Raw genomic sequence first — 17091 nt, forward strand, 5'->3', positions numbered from 1 at the left:
TTAAATTTTTCATGTCCTCATGCTCAATAATTTAAGTGAAGTTTAAAATGAACAGGTTTGATTTTCTATAGATTATCCTTGGGGACTGAGGTTTTAAAGAATGACAGCCATGAAAAATCCCAGGCGTCCGTCCAGCTGTGCATGCAGAATGCTAGCTGTACCACAAAGTAACCCCTGCCTGCTCCAGAGGAGGCATCCAGGAGCATCCGGCAGTCATTGCAAATCATACACCACACAGCCAACTTTAGAGCAACAGGGCCATCTAGACTCCAAATCAGGAAGTACTCTTCTGGAATTCATCATTAGATTTCAGTGAACTCTGGATATTAAGGTAAAGAAGTTGTACATGTCTGAGTTTCTTTTCAGAGACAACTCAGTTGCATGATTGAATATTGAATATTAACTCTTAGTTCACAATTTTAAATTCAGTATCTTTGTTATTAAAAATTGCATTTTTATGACTGGGTACCAGTGGCTTACACCTGTAATCCTAGCTACCTATGGAGGCTGAGATCAAGGTGGAAGATCAAGGTGGAAGATCAAGGCTTGAAGCCAGCCTGGGTAGAAAAGGTTTTGGAATCTCAACCAATAATTGACGGCATGATGGTTGGCACCTATGGTTCTAGCTAGGGCAGGAAGCCTAAAACAAACAGATTACGTTTCAAGTGCAAACCCTGGCAGGAAACAAGGACCTATCCAAAGACAAACAACATTTAGAAAGGGAGTTTGAGGTACAGCTCAGTGGTAGACTACCTGCTTAGCAAATATAAATACATGAGCTCAAACCTCATTGCTGCCAAAAGAAAGGGTGTATTTTTATAAGAGTGTTATTCTAAAGACAAATATATTTCTGTTGCATATTAGAGCATCTTATTCAACCTTCATATATTCTTTTGGTTTTAGAAGTAATAAAAACATTTGATGGGACCCTAAAAATCTTGAGGGCCCTAGTATAGTCCTTAAGGGGTAACTCAGCCCTGCTAGCACACACAAAACAACTTTGAGGTTTTGGTCTTATTATTTAAGTAGTTGTACAAAGAAGTTGCCGTTCAACAAAGCAGTTTATGAATACAGTACACCTTTTTTTTTTTTTTTGGTCATGGGGCCTGAACTCTGGGCCTGGGCGCTGTCCCTCAGCTCTTCAGCTCAAGGCTAGCGCTCTACCACTTGAGCCACAGCGCCACTTCTGGTTTTCTGGTGGTTTATTGGAGATAGGAGTCTCACAGACTTTCCTGCCTGGGCTGGCTTTGAACCACAATCCTCAGATCTCAGCCTCCTGAGTAGCTAGGATTACAGGCGTGAGCCACTGGCACCCAGCAGACAATGCATCTTGACCAATGTCATCCCTTTCAGCATTCTCCCCCATCCTTCCCAAGCCTACCTCTTCTTAATTTTGTAAGATATGCATTAAATTTTATGACTTTGTTCTTTCCCCTTTCCTCTCTTCATTTGTCTAACCTCCAAGTTGAGATTTTTAAAAAATGTTTTTTATTGTGAAGATACTGTACAGAGAGGTTACAGTTACATGAGTAAAGTAATAAGTACATTTCCTATCAAGCATTGTTATCCATTCCTTCTTATCCCTTCCCTCCCTCCCTCCCTTATCCTCCCTCCCCGCATTGAAATTGTAAAGTTTGTATTCAACATAGTATCTTGTACATCTCATTGCTACAATGGGTTAACCTTATCCTTGTTTAAGCATTTTGTTATTTCCCTTCCCCTCCCCAAATTAGAAAAAGGTATATAAAAGATGCAGGGCACCAGGATCAAATACAGTGACAACAGGGGTTATACCATGGGGGAAGAACATACAATAGAAACAAAAAAAATCACACAATACATTATAAGTACATTAAAAACAACAGCAACAAAGATAAAACCTCTTGTGTCCCTATCTTGGGGTTCATTTTGCTTAGCATCATCTTATATGGTCATATGTACATAGCTTTTTACCTTTTCTGCCTTTCTGGTAAGATTATCCTAGACATATATTAGTTATTGCAAATAAGGGAAAGCATGGGACCTGTGTTTCTTTGGGTCTGGCTTACTTTACTTAAAATGATTTTTTTCCAAGTCTTTCCATTTCCTAACAAATGGAGTGGTGTCATTCTTCCTGGTGGAGGCATAAAATTCCATTGTGTATATATACCACATTTTCTTGATCCATTCATCTCCTGAGGAGCATCTGGGTTGGTTCCATATCTTAGCTAAGGTCAATAATGCTGCAATAAACATAGTTGTGCTGGTAGCTTTAGTATGGTCTTGTTTGTGATCATTTGGGTAAATGCACAAAAGTAGGATTGCTGGGTCATAGGGGAGCTCTATGTGGAGGCTTTTGAGGAACCTCCATACTGCTTTCCAAAGTGGTTGGACAAGTTTACACTCCCACCAACAATGCAGTAGGGTTCCCTTCTGTCCACATCCCCTCCAGCATCTGTTGTTATTAGATTTTTTGATTATAGCTGTTCTAACTGGGGTGAGGTGGAAGGAACTCAATGTTGTTTTGATTTGCATTTCTTTTTTGGCTAGATAAGTTGAGCATTTCTTCATGTGTCTATTGGCCATCCTTCTTTCTTCTTCAGAGAAGTCTCTCTTTAAGTCTTTAGCCCACTTATTGATGGAGTGGTTGTTTCTTTGAGGATTTGTTGTTGGGGGATTTAATTTTTTGAGTTCTAAGTATATTTTAGATATGAGACCCTTGTCTGTTCTATGACTAGTGGAAGATCTTCTCCCAATCCCAGAGCTTTCTATTGATTTTCTAGCTATGTCCTTTGCCATGCAGAAGCTCTGCAGTTTCATACAATCCCACTTGTCCAACCTTTGTTTTATTTGTTGTTTGGCCTGTGCCAAGGAGGCCTAGAGTGTCTCCTATTTCCTCTGGTGATGTTTTCAAGGTGTCTGCTCTGACTTTGAAGTCCTTGATCCATTTGGAGTTGATTCTGGTGCAGGGTGATATATAAGGATCTAGCTTTCGCTTTCTACAGGTGTTTAACCACTTTTGCCAGCACGATTTACTGAAGAGTCTGTCTTTCTTCCATTCTATTTTTTTTAGCTCCCTTATTGAAGATTTAGGTGGCTATAGGTCTGTGGAAGAGCTTTTAAAAGTCTTTAATACTGTCATTTATTGAAGATTGCCAAAGAACCTACAATATTTTCTTGCATTTCATGTATTTGTTTCATATTTTAATGTTGCTTTTAATGCATTGTATAACAGAGGTAGTGGTGATTCTCTTGTTCCATACAAACCTTCATTGAATTGGTGTTGCTTCTTAAATGTGCATCATCCTGCCAAAGATAAGGTAGGGTACCCTAGCATGCTGAAGAAACAATGGTTCTCTCTCTCAGAACCTTCCGCACCTGGCTCTCGACTCTCCCTTCCCATGGGGAAGCAAGTCTTTTCCATTTCTTCCTCTCCCTTAAAGTCCCTGAGCATCCCCTCCATCCTTCGTTGAAGCAGTCACGAGTCCAGCGACATTCATGGAGGAGTGACAAGGCCATATTGTAGAAGAACGCGTGGGCTGAGGACTGTTGTCAGGGCCACATGTGCAGAATGCAGTCTGCCAATCATCCTCCCACGAAGACAAATTAACAGAGGCTGGGATCACTTCCTAGGGTATGAGGGCAACAAGAGTGATGGAGGAAGAGAAATGACCTTTTGCCCATTTCCCTGTGCCATGGTGGTCCTATGAAGGAGTAATAGATGCTGTGCAGTTTCTCTAAGGACTGGAAAAATACATGTAGGTGCTTACTTCATGGTAATTATGGCCAAGCTATCTGAGGAGGAATGAGCAAACAGAAAGATAATAACCAGGATTTAGGCACTTCTCAGCCAGACGAGATGTGAGAGCTATTAGGATACCTGCATCAACCCCAGCCTTAAATACTGGTTGTCCCCTTCTTGGGGGAGTATCCCACTTCTCTTGCTTGCTGCAGTTGTATTAGTGTTTACCCGTTTTCTATGATGTCCATCCTTGTGGCTTCGAATGTTGACTTGGTCAGATTTCAGTCACTGAGTTTGTGAGCTGCACCCATTCGTTGGCTCTATGTTTCTGGCCATCTTCCAATCAAGATGTTACTGAGGGTGCCCGTTTCCTGGGAACTTGGATCTTATCAGTGATCTTGAAACATCCCAGAGGAGAGTGACAGGGGGGTAATTTAATCAACTTTGCTCATTTCATGCACCTGCTTGGAGCTGAAATCTTAGGAAGATGGCTATACAAGATCCCACATCAGATGCTACTGTGAATCCAATCAGTTATCACAGGCATGGATGCTCCAAACAGGAGTTCTTCGTCCACTTACTTTTCCTCCAGAACCCGGAGGATCCACTGTAAGTACTTCCAATATAAGTACTTCCCATTGCCTGCAGGAAGTAATTTAGGTTGGCAAATAAGTGGGAAAAAAAGATGAAAGCTCCTAGATTTCAATGTAATAACTTTCTCAAAGTAACTATTCAGCTCCCTTGCACCTTGCGATTCTCCTGTCTCCAGAAGAGGGGTTTTTATTGACCTTTCATTGCTCTCTTTTAGTTCATTTTGACTTTGAAGGCAAAGGATCAGGGCTATGAGTGCAATACAGCCTGAGCCTGCTTCAGCATGGTGCCTGTTCCACAGGGTCTTCAGCCCTCGAGCTAGACAGTGCATCCAATGGGAAATTTCTATAGCAATCCTAGGCTGGCAGTCTCTAGCACCAAAATAAAGCACAATTTCGCTCATGCAGAAACACATGCACCATCCCCCCATGTCTCCCAAATGGCCAGTGAACCCACAGTCCTGTGCAGATGTGCTGCAGAACAAACTATCAGCCTTCTCTGCTGACAGATGAAAACACTGGCCACACCTAGATCAAGAATACATACATTTACAGTGACCAAAAAAGAATGTAGAGGAATTAAAGAGATCATACTCTTCTGTACATGTGTAAATTTTCTTCATAGAAATGGAATTTTCAGTGGGAGAAAAGGTGAACTAATTCATCAGTGATACCCACTAGAAAATGAACTATACAACTTGTGGAGGAGAGGGAAATGGGAGGGAAAAAACTGGGAGAAAATGAGGGAAGATGTGACATTATTCAAAAAAAAAAATGTACTCATTACCTGAGTAACTCCTCTGTATATCACCCTTACAATAAAAAATGGAATTTTGAGAGGCTGTATTTACTTGATTTTTTGATATGGTAAAATAAAATATACATGACTTTTTTTTTGCACTGAAAGCACAATTGTCCATATAAATATGTGTGTGTGTGTGTGTGTGTGTGTGTGTGTGTGTGTGTGTGTGTGTGTAACATTATGCATATGTTTTATTCCCAATGTCCTAGCTTTGCTACTGGAAAGCTGTACATTTCACAATATTAACCAGTGAAAGCTAGATTTGATCATTGGAAACCTCAAATATTTCTTGATGTGTGTATGTGTGTGTGTGTGTGTGTGCGCGCGCGTGTGTGCGTGCAAGCGTGCATGTGCGTCAGTACTGGATCTTGAATTTAGTGCCTCCGGCATTTGCTTGGCTCTTTTCCCTGAAGGCTGGCACTTACCACTTAAGCCACACCTCCACTTCTAAATAGTTCATATTGGAGAACCAGAGAAAAGACTTGAGGGGAAAAAAAAAGCAGATTAAAATTATACATTTTTTTCATAGGAAAGTTAATGGGGGGGGGAGCTAACACTGGGGGTCCCCCTCCTCCAAGTAGATTCTGGCCAGCAAACTCATGTGACATCCTCTCTGCTCATCCCTTTTGGAAACTTAAAGAACCTTTGGTGTCTGGGTAGAGTCAGCAAACGGAAGTAACCAATGATCTTTATTAATGAAGAATGAGCTTTTCCTGACTGAGATTTTAATCATGAGCCACACTACACACGTGAATCCTTTTAAAGAAATTGCTAGGGGCTGGGGAATTTCCAAGCTCAAACATCCTGTTAGCCTGCAGCTTGAGCAAGACACACATCTGTTCTTTAATTGCACAGTATTTCGAATCAAAACAAACTCTTCCACGGAAGAGGGTCTGGGTGGTGGTTTGGCTCAGATTACGCTTTGTGCTGAGTCTGTCTCCTTTTCAGTCCAGGAGGCAGGGATGTGACCGGCATTTCCCAGGGCCCCAGATCACCGCAGTCGCCTGGCTGCAGCTACGCATCACAGTCGCTAGATGGCGAGAGAGGACTGAATCTGGGACGTGGCTCCTTTCACCCAGCAGCAGAGGAACACTTTTGTTTCTCGGCTTTTTCTTCCTGCCCCTTTGTTTCACTTCACCATTTTCTGCCTCCTTTTCTCTCCGCTGGAGTTACGCGCGTTGCTTTTCACTCAGCACTCAGATTTTCCAGGAAAATCTTGTCTGGAGCTGCTAGGGCTGTGATGGTATGGGGGCTCTTGCAAAGATCCTAGGGTCCCAAGCTAACTGCCCTGTTGTCCAGAGCAGAAACGTTCACTTCAAATCTTTGCAAATGTCAGCCAATCCGTGGCCAGACCTTCCCAGCTCACCATGAGTCTATTGCGCAACTCTGCATACTTTAGGGAGGGTAGTGCTGTGTATGCAGATAGTGCTGAAAAATAGACAGGCAGCTTCAGACTGGATCAAGCAGAAAATTGAAGTCACCTGTCGTCTGAGCCTATTGTATCAGGATTCGTCTTTCACGGACTGCCTGGTTACAGAAAAGAAAGCAGAAGATGCTGGAGAAAGCCGACTGCTGTGATAGTTTATTTGTAATAAAATCCTAAAGATTACATGTGTCTTATTTTATATATATAAAAAAAAGACTGGACAATCAGAGACCAAACTATGCCTGGGGTAGATTCCTCTCCACCCCCTCCCCCGTGCAGGACTGAGAGGAAGGATCTCAGAGCCTAGGGTGGCAGAGGGAAATGCGGTCTCCTAGGCCTCTTTTCAGAGTAATTAGAGGCCTACGATTCCTTGGGACAGAGTTCATGGGATTTAGAAGAAGAAAGACGGCAGGGCTGGGTTCTCAGTCCTGGGATTCCATCCTTAAGTCGGCCGGTTGGACCCAGCAGAGCATCAGAAAGGACCTCAGCAGATGGTGTCCATCAACCCCTCCAGCCTCCAGCCTTCAGCCTCTGCTTTGGACCTCGCCTAGAAAGTCCCTTAGGCAGCCTATCCGAGTGCGTATCTGAGCTCAGTGCTGGCATTAGGTCCTCAGGAAATACATCTCAGTGCCACCGTAGATTTTCACGATAGGAACCTAAGCAGGTACGAAAATCCCCGCCCTTCCCCTGCCCCTTTCTTCCCCCTCATCTGGGGGTACATTCAATCTCCCATTTCCCTCAGTGGCAGCCCTGTGATTTATGGCTCGGAGGGGGGAGAGCCCACCGAACTCGGTTCTTTCAGTTAACCCCCTCCCCACCCTCCCCCCCCCCCCCCCCCGCTCCGCCCCGTGAGTTTTTCGGGTCCAAATGAAATCCAATGGGGGTGTGAATGGGACGGGAAGAAGATCTGCGGAAAGCACAGTGCAGGGGGCTTGGTGGGGATCAAACCACACCAAAGCCCCTCCCTCTGGCTCAGTGCTCCTGGAACTCACAAAGAGCCTGCCACGGCACGCTGGGAAGGGGCTGCTGCACCTGGCTGGGGGCAACAGACTATTGTTTGGCCACAGCAGTGGCTCCCGGTGGGGCCCCCTGCTCGCTCCTGGAACTGGCTCTGAGCCAGTGCCCTCAGAAGCCGGGCGGGCCTTTGTCTTGGAGACTCCGCGGGGGTGGTTATACTGGGAACTTGAGATTTGGTTGGAAGACCTTCTGGATGCATGGCTAGATTTGCCTCTCACCGTGAGGAAGCAGGTTCTAGTTCTTTCCAGACTCCAGACGCCTTCTGAAGTATAAAAAGTGAAGGCCCACAGTGGGGCCGAAGCTAGCATCACCTTGTTAGTTGAAAGAGGATTGTTTTAAGGAGCCAGAGGGATTTCTGAAATGGCTAACTGAACCCAGAGCTAGAGGGAGAGATTTCTGGACAAGGCAAAGGATATGAAGTATGGGCTTTGAAGCCAGGAAGACCTGAGTTCAAGTCCCAGTGGGATTTCTTCAGAGCTGAGAGGTGGGAAGAAAGTCCCTTGGCCACCCTGAGCTTCTCTCTTGCATTCCTTTTCATCTTCGCCTGTCAAGCCCAGTGCGTTTTGTACTTTGTGTTCTTGTCCTCAGACCACAGTGAGAACAGGAATTTATAATAATTATAACCATTAGAATTAGTTGAGCAGAGTGCTGAGCACTTTATACTAATTTCATTGATCCCTCAGAGCACTTTTACAAGGCAGGCATTGCTATGATTCATATGTTACCAGTGGTGAAATGCTTTGTGGGGTTGCTAAAGACTTAGAATGCCTTTGTAAAATCAAAGACTGCTTTGTTTATCCTCAGTTTCAAGTCCCCCCTAGATAAGTGCCCAGCTAGATAAGGGGCAGTTGAAAGTGGAAGCTCTGCCTGTGCTCGTTTCTTTTCAAAATTTATTTATTTTAAATTTAATTTTATTGTCAAGGTGATGTACAGAGGGGTTACAGCTACATATATAAGGGAATGAGTACATTTCTTGTTGAACTTGTTACCCCCCTCTCATTTTCTCCTATTTCCCCTTCCTCCCAATCCACCCCCCTCAAGTTGTACAGTTCATTTCCAACATACTGTCCTGTGAGTATCACTGTTGCATTGGTTCACCATTTATCCTCTGTTTCACCATTTTGTTATTCCCCTTCCCTTCCCTAATTCAGATAAACCTATATACAATACCCAGGGTACCAAAATCAAATACAATGACAACAGGGGATAAACCATGGGGGAGGGGATGGAAGGGGGAGAGAAACCACAAAGGAAAAAAGAATCTCTGGAAAGCAGTGTGGAGGTTCTTCAAAAGACTCCACATAGAGCTCTCCTATGACCCAGCAATCCCACTTCTGGGCATTTTACCCAATGACCACAAACAAGACCATACTAAAGCTACCAGCGCAACTATGTTTATTGCAGCATTATTTACCATAGCTAAGATATGGAACCAAGCCAGATGCCCCTCAGTAGATGAATGGATCAAGAAAATGTGGTATATATACACAATGGAGTTCAATGCTTCCATTCCAGAAAGAATGGCATCGCCCCATTTGTTAGGAAATGGAAAGACTTGGGAAAAAAATCGTATTAAGTGAAGTAAGCCAGACCCAAAGAAACACAGATCCCATGGTTTCCCTCACAGGTATGTAATAATGAGAGTGTGTCTAAGATAGTCCTAGCAGATGAGCAGAATAGCTCAATAGCTATGTGCCTATGATGTAAGATGATGCTAAGCAAAATGAACTCCAAGATGCTTCTGCTCTTTCTTTTTTCCTTCTGTCTCTGAGTCAGAGTGCCCTCAAAGCAAGTGTGCTCATTATCTATCCCTATGCTGGGTGGTAGCAACTTGAGAGTAGTGCTGTGTCTCTGTTTCTCCAAGACTTAGCATAGCACTTGGCATGTAGTGAGTGATCAAAAATGCTTGAATGAGTAATTATTTAAAAGGGAGGTAGCAATGACAGGCAGATAGATTTGAGCTCTTGAAGAACTTTCTGACAGCACAGAGGAGGGCAAGTCCAAGTCTTGAAAGAATGAGATATTCTAACTTAACAAACTTGTGAACTATACCATCTTCATTAGCAGCAACAGCAATAATAATACTATTTATAGTTATTGCACACTTGCTGTTGTGGTTTAGAAATGCAATATCCCCTAAAGTCTGTTCATTGAAGCCTTAATTCCCCAGTGTTCAGTCCTTTGATTTAAGATCCTTCTAGCAGAAATCACCAAACTTGTGTGACATGAATGGTTGATACCTTTCAAAAAATAAAAGGCCTTAAATAATCATGTTGAATACAGAAATTTTCTTAAAAGGGTAGGATGCAGATTGATGCCAGTTACTCTTGCCTGTAATCCTATCTATGAGTTTGCAGTTTGAAGCCAGTCCAGGCAGGAAAGTCCATGAGACTCTTTTCTCCAGTTAACTACCCCCCAAACTGGAAGTGGAGCTGTGGCTCACATGGTAGAATTCTAGCCTTGAGCACAAATGTTCAGGGATAGCACCCAGGCCAGGAGTTCAAGTCCCAGGACTCACTCCCTCCTCCACACACACATGAGTAGGATGCAAAACCTTAGAAAACAAAAAAGCATTCTACAGTTGAAGAAAAATAAGAGCCACAATAGTTAAAACCCACAGTAATAGACAAAAGATATTCTCTTAACCAGGTAAGGTAATTAAGAATGTGTAGAGAGGCAGTGGTCTTGATCCTTTGGGTGTCCAACTGAAGTCTCTAAAGCTATCATTTTGAGGTCATAGGCAGCAATTAGAATTAACAATTGTGATTCTTAATTGAAAAATGGTTTCCTTTTTGACAATAACAGTATACAAGATATGTACTTAACACAAAGCAAAAGAACTATTCTTTGTTACCTTCAAATTAGGGTGACCAGCCCTTTTGGTTTGCCCAATATTGCCCCAAACTTATCACAAAAAGTCCCACATCCCAGGAAACCCCTCAATCTCAGACCAACAAGGGTGGTTAATCACTTACCTCAAACAGAAATAGTAGCAAGCAGAATAATTACATCCTCTAAAAACTCTCTATAAATGATTACAGTTTAATAGCAAGGTTTTCTCTGAATAGCAACAACAACAAAAATACAATAACAAGAGGCTCGATATTTCATGTTACAGATTAAGCTGGTTATTTTTTTATGTTTTAGTTTTGAGATTTAGCTTTGTTCCTTATATTGAAAGTGAACCCATTTTGTTAATTAAACTTTCATTCAACATATCATCTATTATGGTCAACGAGCAAAATTGCTTCTATATTCACATACCATAGTAATTATGGCCAAATGAAACATAAGAGCATGGGGATTTATTCTGGTATACTAGGATACATTCATTCAGTGAAATTCTGAAAAATATTATCAAACCATAGGAGAAAAGGAAATAATTTGAACAGTCAAAGCTATCAGTAAAATGACTTTATTCTGCTGCTCATGTCTGTAATCTGAGTTAATTGGGCCCTGACATTGGGAGGACCTCAGTTTGAAGCCACTGGGGGCAAAATACACATATGGCCCCATTCTCACAGCTAATGAAAATCTAGATATGGAAGCATGTACTGGTCACCTGAGGTCTTGGAAGGCCAAAGCAAAACAAATGTGACTCTACTGAATAAACCAATGAGGCCAAACAGTATGGCAACATGGCTCAAGAGGTTGACTGCCTGCCTAGCAAAGTGCAAAGATTTGAGTACTACCAACAGAAAAAAAAAGAGATTTTATCCTGGAGTGCTCATTATTTCTTTTCTTAGATCATAAGGTGTTGTGTACAGATGGAAGCATAAGAAGGGGTGTCTTGAATCCTGGCACATGTTTTAACTGACATTAACTCACTGCTGTATCACAGTGGATAAATTATGCCTAATGACAATTTTATATTATGTAGACCTTCTACAATATTAGAATGAAATTTACCTTGTAGCCATATTACGAGCCTGAATGAATAATTCCATGGTTTGCTTATGAGGGGCCTATAGATCTCAAGAAAGTAGAAATATGTATTGAAATCATATATTGCATATGACATAACAATATTTAATGTTATGATTGTTTCCGTTTTATTGCATGACTCACTTAGGTCATGAGAATTTACTCATTTACTCTGCTGAAGAAGGGCTAAAACTTAAAAATTCTGGTTTCAGTTCTGGTGCTATTTAGGTCTCAAGTCTTTTCACAGTGTTTAGACTTTTCTTTGTGTGTGTGTGTGTGTGTGTGTGTGTGTGTGTGTGTGTGTGTGTGTGTGTGTGTGTGTGTGTGTGTGTGTGTGTGTGTGTGTGTGTGTGCGCACGCTGCTTCTGAGACTTGAACTTATGGCCTGGGTGCTGTCCCTAGCTTTTTACCTAGGTAAACACTCTACCATTGAGTCACAGTTCCACTTCTGGCTTTTGGTGTAAGGGTCTTATGATCTTTCCTGCCTAGGGTTGGTTTTGAACCATAATCCTTACCTCAGCCTCCTAAGTAGAATATCTAGGATTACAGGTATGAACCACTGGTGTCTGGCTAGTGTTAAGATTTTTTTTTTTTTTGGTGGCAGTCCTGGAACTCAGGGATTGAACTCAGGGATTGGGTGCTATCTCAGAGCTTTTTTGCTGAAGGTTAGCACTCTACCATTTGAGCCACAGCTCCACTTCTGTGTGTGTGTGTGTGTGTGTGTGTGTGTGTGTGTGTGTGTGTGTGTGTGTATGCGTGTGCATGCACACATACATGTGCATGTATGTGTTTAACTGGAGGTAAGAGTTAAATGGACTTTCTTGCCTGGTCTGGTTTTAAACCATGATCCTCTGATTTCAGTCTCCTGAGTAGCTAGGAATCACTGACGCCTGTCATTTTGACTTTTTAAGATCTTTGGAATCTGAGAAAATATATACACATACTTGTTTCCCTTCCCCCTCTCCCATGGCTCCGAGAGCCTGCAACCCTGGCCCTGTGCATGGCATGCACATTACACACACACATATACAAACACACACACTTATATGTATACACACACACACACACACACACACACACACACACAGATATGCCCCATGCAGGCAATTCATCCCTGCCCCAAGTATGCTCAACAGAGGCCAAAGGAACAAGCTTCCAGCATATCCTGCCTAATTTAAGTGGTCATCTCCTTTGGGGGGTTCCACTCTCATGCAGCCCTGGAGCACCATTCAGAAGAGCTTTCCAGGGGAAATGTCCTGGCCTTCCTAGAAGGTTTGCAAAGATGTGGCGCTTTCCCTTTCTCCTGTCCAGGGCCCCTGGAGAGTAGTAAATTAACCTAAGAGGCCCTGCAGGGAGGAAGGACCCAATGCCCATCCACTGTGTCCTCTTCTTTCTTCTCTTAAAGAAGGCAAGATGGGGAAGGAGGTGAGTAACGTGAAGATTTGGAGTACAGGTAAGAGGGCTGGTGAGAGCTGTAGTTGAGACTTGGTTATGCAGATGATGTGGAATTTTGTTTTCCTAGTGGGGCTCATTTCCTGTCCCCCTTCTATAATAATGATGATGCTAATGATAACAATAATAGATATATTATTAACATGTATTATGAATATATTACTTACAAAATGCATTCATATAGAGTAGAAGTGCATATTAATATATTAATGGTCTATGAATAAATTTTATACAATTGTATAATTAATTATATAATCATTAACTATATATTTGATAATACATAACAATGATGCATTATATGAATATATAATTAATGATATTTATTAATGTATTAATATATAATGTCATAATCACGCCATTGTTATTTTGTTTCATGAGGTGGACAGGGTGGCGGTGAAAAGTCTTTTTCATGCTGGGCCAAAGTTCAGATGCATTTTCATCACTTGGGTTACTTGTAGCAATAGATCTCTCAGCTCCTATCCTGAGTAGTTACTGCGTGGGAAATCTGTGTGTGTGTGTGTGTGTGTGTGTGTGTATGTGGTTTTTATTTTGTTTATTTTGTGTGTGTCAATCTTGGATTAAACTCAGCATCTGGGCACTGTCTCTGAGATTCTTTTTTCTTTCCAAGGCTAGTGCTCTCCCACTTGAGCCACAGCACCACTTCTGGCCCTGACTTGGATTCAACTACTCTCAGATCTCAGCCTCCTGAGTAGCTAGGACTACAGATGTAAGCCACCAGTGCCTGGCTTGTGCATGTGTGTTTTAGTGTTTGTGCATGTTTGTGGTGTGTAGTTGAGGATGGGAGTGTTCTAGCACAACTGACACACTAAAACTTAAGGAGCTCTCTAGTGGGCACAAGTTCCCTACAGCTGAACAGTTTAGTTCTCCCCAGTGGACTCAAGGATGCCTCAGGGATCTGAAGGAAACCAAATGGAAAAAAAGAAAGAAAAGAAGAGAGCAAGCAAGTCAGCCAGCCAATCCAGCCCTGAAGAGACAAAAATATAAACTTGGTCATTCTGTTTTTAAAAATTAGAAGAATAAACTGCCAGCTGCCCCCACTCCTATCCAGTCACCACCCCAGCCCTGTGCCTGGCCCTCGGTGCCAACTCACTGAGCAAGGTCGATTTTGGACTAATTAACAGTCCTTGGGCAGGCCCTGGATTGATCTGGCTCATGCTCCCTATAGGCTGGTACTGAATGGTGTGGGGTGCTATGTCCACCTCTGCTACTGTTGCCATGTTTGTGAGTACTCTGAGGTCCCCTGGTGTCTGATATGTTCCAGTATAAGACACTCATGGGCATGTGAGGGCCACCAAATCAAGCCATGGTGAAGTATTCCTTATACACCCAGCACTACAGTGTAAGTGCAGATTCTACACCCAGCACCACCGACAGAACTTCATTCAACATATTCATCCAACCCTCAGAGCAAACTGCAGGGGGAGGCAAGAGAACACGAGGAGGAGAAAGAGCTCTGTATGAGAACAAGCTATTTACAACAAATGCCCTAAAAACTTTAGAAAAAAACTGAAGCCTGAAGGTTCAAGCAACCAAAGAATGTTTTGAAAGGAGTTTGCTTGTACAGGATGGATGTCTGCAACCCATTGTGCAAATATCCTTTTAAGCTAAAATGTGAAGTTAACTGTAAATGAGGTGATACCTAATAAAACCAAGAGCTTCCAGGATGTCTGGGTCCTACCCAGCCTAGGTTACTGTCCTTTGTATTTGCTAAGATTCTTGATCTGTTTAGCTTTGTATCTATTGAGGCTTTTTTGCCCTCTTGGTGTTGCCTTTGTGTGTTTAGTTGTTTTCACTTTTTCAACTGAGGCGGCTCATAATTGTAGACACGACTGAAAAGCTGAGAGTTCAAGGAGCTTTTGATGAAAAGGTTTATATATTATTTGAAGGTGCAAAGGGGAGAGTTGTAGAAGAACTAAAAATAATATAAATATAAAACACTTGGAAGAGGAAGAAGTTTAGAATAAATAACTTAAATCTTCCCCTTCTCATATTAAGGTGTCTAGAGATATTATCTCGAGTTGATAGATGGAGAAAGAGAGGTTAAGCCTCTTATCTAGATTTATGGAGGTAACTTCTAAAAGAACCAAAAAGCAAACAGTTGAAAGAAGTTGAATCTGGGGAGCAGGGTGGAGCTCAGAGGCTGCTGCTTACCCCCCTGAGTTCTTCTCTTCCCATTTATTTGTTCCCACGCATATTTATTACTTCAGGATTTTTTTTAAAGCAAGAGACAAATAAAAGAAAGGAAAACATGGTAGGAACATAAAATTGAGTCAAGAATTAGGTTTGCAAACATCTCACATTGACTTAAACAATTTGTTGCATATGGACCACACATTTGGTTTGAGCTATGTAAGAGCAATTGGAGAAAGGGCCTTGGATCAGTCCACTCACGATATTTACAAGATGAAAACAGACCAATTCTTTCTGAGAACTTTGGCTTTTCCTTACTGTTAACATGTCAGAATGGATTTTCTTCTGCAGGTCTTCCCACAGAAGGTATGATTGTGATATATCCTAACGGGGATTTTTGAAAGTTGTGAAATAAAGCTTTTATGGTTTGTTCCCCTGTTTCTCAACCCATATTTGCTGGTGACACACACCAGGGCCAATCAATTTTGTGGGAACTCAGCTTCCAGTTTGACCTAGGGATAGATTTTTACAGTATTTTAAAATTTTATGTCATAGCAGAGTTATCATCAGGTGATGGTGGCCTACGCCTGTAATCTTAGTTACTTAGGAGGCTGAGATCTGCCAGCCTGGTCAAGAAAGTCTATGAGACTCTTTGCACCAATTAATCGCCAAAAAGCCAGAAGCAGAGCTGTGGCTTAAGTGGCAGAGCATTAGCTTTGAACACAAAAGCTCAGGGACAGTGCATAGGCCCTGAGTTCAAGCCCAAGGACTGGAACAGAAAACAACCAAAACTTAATGGCTCTGAACTAAGCTATTGAAAATGACCGGTCTATAATGAACCCTAAAGTATATTTTCTAAGGACCTTTTAAATTACAGCTAATCAATGTCCACTTTGAAAAATACCCATGCATTCTAACCAACAATTAAGTCAAGAGATATTTTATATTTGCATCTCCATAAACAAAAATTGCTATTATACATACAATTAAACATATGTACCCACATCCCTATGCCAGTCTCAACACTGGAGCTGTGTTCTTCTGCTCTGTTCAGGATACATGGATTGGACTGAATCTCACAAGTAAAATGTTGGATTTCTGGTACTTAAACAATTAGGTAACAGTGATCAGAAACCTATATTTAAATTTCATTGCTTTATTACTAAAGCACAATATGTTTATTGAAAATAAAAATCAATGAGATGGCCAGGACAATTTTAAATGACATTACTAACCATCTAGTGAGTATTTATATGTACAGATTACAAAATGAAATAGCATGGTATGTGGAATCTTATTTCCTATAGCACACAGTGTATGTGTCCTGAGAATGTTAGTAGATAATCTTGCAGAGAAAGCCAGGCCCCATGCATGTAATCGTAGCTACTCAGGAGTCTGAGGTCTGAGGGTCGTGGTTTGAAGCCAGCCTGGGCTAGCTATTCAGAAAAAGCCAGAAGTGGTGCTGTGGCTCACGTGTCAGAGCCCTAGCCTTGAGCACAAAGAGGCTCAGAAACTGTGCCGAGGCCCTGAGTTCAAACCCCAAGACTGGCAAAAAATCTATATATTATATCTATCTATATATTAGTTTAGTATATGTTTAGGTTGCTTTGCCATTGTCTACTAAATATATATTTAAAAAAAACATGATGTAGAAACTCTAGTTTAAAGGTTGAATTCTTAAGCTCTTTAAAATGCTTTTAACCAAAAGAAAAAATATATAAAAATGATTGAGAGATTCTAAACAGAATAGAAATGCTTTCAAATAAATACATGTTTTTATTATCAAATAAGTGATTTGTTTCGGCACAGTTTTAAGGTTTCTGTTAGTTTCTCAATACTTTAACACTTTTGGTTTTGAGAGAAATTTTATAGTGATAGAGTATGGCTTATTAAAAAATGTAAAGTAATTGAGTATAGACCCAGAAATAATTACACTCTGTTTCATTTTTTTTAATGCTCGTGGTTAGGGAAGTCATGAAGGTTACCCACATCTACAACTCTTTGGTTC

This window comes from Dipodomys merriami, unplaced genomic scaffold, assembly GCF_024711535.1.
Source record: "Dipodomys merriami isolate MVZ:Mamm:240054 unplaced genomic scaffold, mDipMer1.0.p SCAF_11, whole genome shotgun sequence".
Lineage (NCBI taxonomy): Eukaryota > Metazoa > Chordata > Mammalia > Rodentia > Heteromyidae > Dipodomys > Dipodomys merriami.